Consider the following 6917-nt stretch of genomic DNA (forward strand, 5'->3'; position numbering starts at 1 on the left):
TTTAGACTTCAGTAAGATAATTTAAAATTTTTTTATTTTTGCAAATTAATTTATTTTAATTGAAGGCTAATTACTTTACAGTATTGTAGTGGCTTTTGCCATACATTCACATGAATCAGCCATGGGTGTACAATATTCTTCAAGTTAATAAAAATTCCATATTATCATCTTTATAGGCATAAGACAAAATCAGTTCTTAATTAAACTTTATAAAGTTTTAGTAGCCCAGGAAAAGAGGAATTCTTATTGATCGAATGTCCTGGAGAAACACTACTTCTTTAGTCTAGGGAAATATATGACTCTGAAGCAGTTTATTCACTAGAAATTTGTGAGCTCTATCTTAGGGTTCCCCAGTGGCTCAGCAGTAAAGAACCCACCTGGCAATGCAGGAGACATGGATTCGATCCAGGAATCGGGAGGATCCCTGAAAGAAGGAAATGGCAACCCACTCCAGAATCCTTGCCTGGGAAATCCCACGGACAGAGGAGCCCGGCAGGCTACAGTCCATGGAGTCGCAGAGAGTCTGGCACGACTTAGTGACTAAACAACAGCAGATCTATCTCAGGGTATTTTGAAAGAAATGTGACAAAACATTAGCTTCTAAGACTCATCCTAGTCCTGCTCCAGCGTCATGTGAATAAAGATTCCCTCAAAATGAGCTTATTTTCTAAACTGTTATAAACCCGATTCTAAATATTTAGTATTACAAAGAAAGATTCCCCTCCACCTTTTTATTCATCTCCAATTTAACAGGATCTCAGTGAATACAGTGAACTGTAAGTGATAATCACTCAGTCGTGTCTGACTCTGTGACCCCATGGACTGTAGCCCACCAGGCTCCTCTGTCTATGGAATTCTCCAGGCAAAAATACTGGAGTGGGCTGCCATTCCCTTCTCCAGGGGATCTTTCCAACCCAGGGATGGGACCTGTGTCTCCTGAATTGCCCGCAGACTTTTTGTCATTGAGCCACCAGGGAAGCTTCAGTGCATATAGAAAGCGTTAGTCACTCAATTGTGTCTGACTCTTTGTGACCCGTGGAGTGTAGCCCCCCAGGCTCCTCTGTCCATGGAATTCTCCAGTCAAGAGTACTGAGGTGGGTAGTCATTCCCTTCTCCAGAGGAACTTTCTGACCCAGAGACTGAATCCTCATCTCCGGCATTGCAGGCAGATTCCTTACAGTCTGAGCCACCAGGGAAGCCCACTTTCTGCTGTATTGCCCCCATATTGAATATAGGGTGTGTTCAAATAAAGTGTAGGCAAGGTTCTTAGTGAAGTAAGTAGCATTGTTATAGTTCCTTTGCAAGGTGGTGTTAAACGTTGCCACGAGGTGGCACCATCAGCTTATCAATCACAATAAAAGTGTGTTCACATTCCCTTCATTATTTTTTAAGGTTTTTTTTTTGTTTTTTTGGATGTGGCTCATTTTGAAAGTCTTTATTGAGTTTGTTACAATACTGCTTCTATTTTATGTTAGTTTGGTTTTTTGGTCACAAAGCACAAGGGATCTTAGCTCCCTGACCAGGGATTGAACCTGCACCTCCTGCATGGGACCGGATACCACTGGATACCAGAGGAGTCCCGTCTACTAATTTAATTTACAAAGGATTCCATAGAGTTTCCTTGTGTAGCTTCGAACTAGAGAAAATGGAGAGCCTATATCCAGTTAGAAACAAATATAAAATTATCAGAAAATAGATCTCACTGGACTGACTGAGGTTATGGAGCAGACTTTTAATTGCACTTTCCCTTAACTGTTCTTTGCCGAGATACAGTCCACTTTGGGGACAGGACATCTTCAGTAAGAACAAAGAGAAAATGACGCAATGAATTCGGGGGACTTGCAGCTAGTTGGCCAAGACTCTGTATGTGTTACAGTGGAGTCTTCCACACCTTCTTTCTGGAGGAAAGCAAAAAGCAAAATCAGATGACTTTTGAAAATCTGGACCCATTCTATGTGTGAAGGTAAGGGAAGAGACGAAAGCTAAAAGGCTTGATTTGTTTTCACTTTAGTTCTTCTTGCCATCTTTAAAGAAGAGGGACCCCATTGAAACGTAAGTTAAGAACTTCTAAATCATTATCTGTTCCTTTTCCTACCTGATTTGTAGCAAGTTCAGGAGAACATAAATGAAGTAAATCGAAAGCAAATTTTATATTTGACTCATGGCCACGATGGCATGATCCTTGTCTTTGATGGATGGTTGAGGAAGGTCTAAGAAGAGATAACCTAGGTAGAGAAAAGTTCAGGTTCTGCAGTTGGATCAAAATATTATAACATGAGTATAAAACGGATCAGAGATGCCTTAGCAGCAGGAACAGGGGAAAAGAAAAGCCCTGAATTCAATTCACATTCCAGTCTGAGCCATCTGGGTGATTTCCTTTCTCCTTGCTGAAAGAAGGTTATTGTGGGCTGTGGTGTTGTTATCCTAAGCGCCCTGAACCCCAGAGTGACTTGAGTTCCTCATCCTGTGTGGTCTCACCTGTTGGAACACTGTAGTCTATTCTAGGCATCAATCCCCATCGAAACACTGAGAAATTAAAATGTCATGCAGAAGGCCTGGGCAGGGTCTTCCTTGGTTGTATAATGGTAAAGACTCCGCCTGCCAATGCAGGAGACACGGGTCTGACCTCTGACCTGGGGAGATCTAACATGCTGTGGATCAGCTTCGTGGGTGCTGCACAGCTATTGAGCCCATGGTGGAGTCTGCACACTGCAACTGTCGCGCCTATGGGGTGCAGTCACTGAGGCCGAGCACCTCTAGAGCCTGTGCTGAAGCCTGAGCACCGCGGCTAGAGAGGAGCCTCCGCCCGCCGCACCCAGGGAAAAAGCCGCTCAGCAGTGAAGTCCCAGCACCGCCTGTATAAGCGCTTGAGCAACTCAGGTTCAAGGAGATCAGCTGACTTAACCAAGGCCATTCTCACAGTGCATGAAAAAAGAATACATAAAGGGTATAAAGTTGGGCTAATTCAGGCTCTTCTCATGGTTTCTTCCATGTACCGTTTCCATAAAGTGATGCTTAAACTCAGCATTCTAGTATCCTATGGGCTTCCCACTAATGACCATTGGCTGTAATCTCAAAAAAAGTAAAGAAGGCTTGAGCAGGTTTAGCAACAAAGACTGACGACAGGAGTTGATGAGCTTTCAGCAAAGGGCAAACGGAAGACTGAGATGAGGTGCCTGAGTGATCCTGGAGAAAGTGTAAACAGGTGGTGAGTGTGACAGGTGGACGGCTTGACGGCCCATCCTACCTTTCTCTTCAATTTCCCTAAAGTGAAGAATATCATGCAAGCTATATTATTGGGCCTCAGAGGTATAGCCTTGCTAAAGTTGAATAATAAATTTCAAAATAAAAAGTGAAGGAAAAGTGCTTAGCATAAGTGTGATGTTGAACTCCAATATTCCTGGGCAAATAAAAATTTAAAGTATGTGCAGTTTTCTGAGCACTTACACATCAACCCTCTCATTCTAAGTGAGTAGAGAGGTCAAGTTACAGGGGTTTCAGCCACATTGAATGAATGAAGCAACTCAGGTTCAAAGAGATCAGCTGACCTAACCAAGGCCATACTTACAGTGCATGAAAAAAGAACACATAGAGGGTATAGAGTTGGGCTAATTCAGGCTCTTCTCATGGTTTCTTCCATGTACTGTTTTCATAGAGCGATGCTTAAACTCAGCTTTCTAGTATCCTATGGGCTTCCCACTAATGACCATTGGCTGTAGCCTCAAAAAAATAGGAAGCCAAAATGTGTTCTGTGTACTCCTATTGCAATGTACATGTTTAACCTCTTTAAGATGAAAGGATTTTTGAAGACACAGGAGACATTGTTACAGTGTGAAAAAAGAAAGATTACAGTCTGCTTTGACAGGTAATACTCAACGCCCACTTCTGCCGGTCACTAGTATAGGGAAAAGGATTAAACTTTTATTTTGCTCCTATGTAAAAGGAAATATGATGTTTAGCCTGCAGGTTTGTTAAAGACAACATGTAAGGCACAAATGCCAATAATCAGTCTGCACTTACTGGAAACTCAATAAGACTCGGTTAGATGTTTGCAGGCATTAACTCATCTAATCCTCACAGCAATTTACAAGGTAGGTATTACTATTATTACTCCTATTTCACAGGTGAAGAAAAGGAACTTTCCTAGGGTCGGAGCACTTGCAGAACATGCACTTAGGCTTAAGCTGTAATCCCGAAGTGCACAGCACATGGCCTAACACGGAGCAGCTGCTCATTCTTCTCGGCTTGTTTCATTTCACTCTCCTACATCACTTCACCAGGCGCATACCCACCTGGTGAGCTCAGGTAAACATCACTGAAGTTGGAATTGCTGGATACTTACTCTGGAATTTTCTCTGCTATTGGTTATGGGAATTTGAGTTTCTAAGCTGTGGTTTTCTCACCCATATATTGATGGATTCCTATGGAACCTTGTAATATTATAGCTTCAAATCTGATCCTTTGCCCTGGCCTCATTTCACTTCTGTTTCCTTAGCCACAGCATGCAACTAAAAGTCATATGCTCTCCTCAGTTCCATTCAGTTCAGTCGCTCAGTCGTGTCTGACTCTTTGCAACCCCATGAATCGCAGCACGCCAGGCCTCCCTGTCCATCACCAACTTCCGGAGTTCACTCAGACTCACGTCCATCGAGTCCGTGATGCCATCCAGCCATCTCATGCTCTGTCGTCCCCTTCTTCTCCTGCCCCCAATCCCTCCCAGCATCAGAGTCTTTTCCAGTGAGTCAACTCTTCGCATGAGGTGGCCAAAGTACTGGAGTTTCAGCTTTAGCATCATTCCTTCCAAAGAAATCCCAGGACTGATCTCCTTCAGAATGGACTGGCTGGATCTCCTTGCAGTCCAAGGGACTCTCAAGAGTCTTCTCCAACACCACAGTTCAAACGCATCAATTCTTCAGTGCTCAGCCTTCTTCACAGTCCAACTCTCACATCCATACATGACCACTGGGAAAGCCATAGCCTTGACTAGAAGGACCTTAGTCAGCAAAGTACATCTCTGCTTTTGAATATACTATCTAGGTTGGTCATAACTTTTCTTCCAAGGAGTAAGCGTCTTTTAATTTCATGGCTGCAATCACCATCTGCAGTGATTTTGGAGCCCCCAAAAATAAAGTCTGACACTGTTTCCACCATTTCTCCATCTATTTCCCATGAAGTGATGGGACCAGATGCCATGATCTTCGTTTTCTGAATGCTGAGCTTTAAGCCAACTTTTTCGCTCTCCTCTTTCACTTTCATCAAGAGGCTCTTTAGTTCCTCTTCACTTTCTGCCTAAGGGTGGTGTCATCTGCATATCTGAGGTTTTGATATTTCTCCTGGCAATCTTGATTCCAGCTTGTGCTTCTTTCAGCCGAGCATTTCTCATGATGCACTCTGCATATAAGTTAAATAAGCAGGTGACAATATACAGCCTTGACGTACTCGTTTTCCTATTTGGAACCAGTCTGTTGTTCCATGTCCACTTCTAACTGTTGCTTCCTGACCTGCATATAGGTTTCTCAAGAGGCAGGTTAGGTGGTCTGGTAATCCCATCTCTTTCAGAATTTTCCACAGTTTATTGTGATCCACACAGTCAAAGGCTTTGGCATGCTCTCCTAGGGACTAGTTTATTTTTTCTGGGTTCCCTTTTTGAAGACATGCTTACCAAATTTCTCTTCTCTTCTCCAGTGGAATCCAGAGTCTGTCTCCGGCTAACGAAAGCGACACGAGGGTCACAGAGTTCATCTTCAGAGGTTTGAATTTCAGCCCTCAATTGCAGGTCTGCCTTTTCCTGCTCCTTCTGAGTTTCTACCTCATCAACCTAACAGGAAACTTGGGTACGATTGTTCTGATACAGATGGATTCCCGCTTTCACGCCCCATGTACTTTTTCCTCAGTCATTTGTCTTCCATGGACATGAGCTTCTCTTCTGTCGTGAGCCCCAAGATGCTCTCCGACTTCTTTGTGAGGCGGAAAGCCGTCTCTTTCCGGGGCTGTGCTTGGCATCAGGGGCACTTTGAGTTCTTCGTCATAGCAGAGTGTTTTCTCTGGCGTCCGTGGCCTATGGCTGCTGTGGCTACACCCGAAACCCACTGTTGTATTCTGTCGCCATGTCTCAGAGACTCTAAGTCCCGCTGGTGGTGGGTCCCTATGTCACCGGGTTCCTGAACCCCACGATGCACACGTGATGCTTTTCGCCTTCCATTCTGCAGCCCCGATGTCATCATCACTTCTTCTGTGACTTGCCCCCTCTGCTTTCCCTTGTGTGTGCTGACACCAGTCTCAACAAGTGGGTGGTTTTTGTCGTGGCTGGAGCTGAGGGCGTCTACAGTGGCCTGACTGTCCTGGGCTCCTCCACTGACATCCTCATCCCCATCCTGAAGATCCGCTCTGCTGACGGGAGATGCGAAGCCTCCTCTACCTGCTCTGCACGTGGGACAGCCATGTCTATCCTGTATGGCCCTCTTCTCTTTAGTTATGTCCGGCCTAGTGCCTGCGTCTCCCTGGGTCTCGACAAAGTGGTGTCTGTGGTTTACACTGCAGGCATCCCCATGTTGAACCCACTTACCTATTGCTTGAGGAATAAGGAGGTCAAAGATGCCATCCATAGGGCCGTGTTTAAAAGGACGTTTTGTAGGGCATAAATTCTTATCTAGAAAGGAAATTGGAGGAGAAAGCTAAAATGACAGAGTGTGCAGGGGCGGTCCTAAGATGGAGGAGGAATAGGACGGGGAGACCACTTTCTCCCTCAAAAATTCATCAAAAGAACATTTCAATGCTGAGTAAATTCCACAAAACAACTTCTGAATGCCGGCAGAGGACATCAGGCACCCAGCAAAGCAGATCATTGGCTTCAAAAACAGGTAGGAAAAAATATAATAAGACGAAAAAAGAGACAAAGGAGGTAGGGAGGGAGCGCC

At 44.4% G+C, this 6917-nt stretch overlaps 1 pseudogene; it reads left to right on the forward strand.

Moving 5' to 3' along the window:
- The first annotated feature begins 3767 nt into the window (after positions 1-3767).
- On the forward strand, positions 3768-6641 carry LOC102182972 (annotated as a pseudogene).
- The last annotated feature ends 276 nt before the right edge of the window (positions 6642-6917 follow it).

The sequence above is a fragment of the Capra hircus genome, unplaced genomic scaffold (genome assembly GCF_001704415.2).
Source record: "Capra hircus breed San Clemente unplaced genomic scaffold, ASM170441v1, whole genome shotgun sequence".
In the NCBI taxonomy this organism is placed as follows: domain Eukaryota; kingdom Metazoa; phylum Chordata; class Mammalia; order Artiodactyla; family Bovidae; genus Capra; species Capra hircus.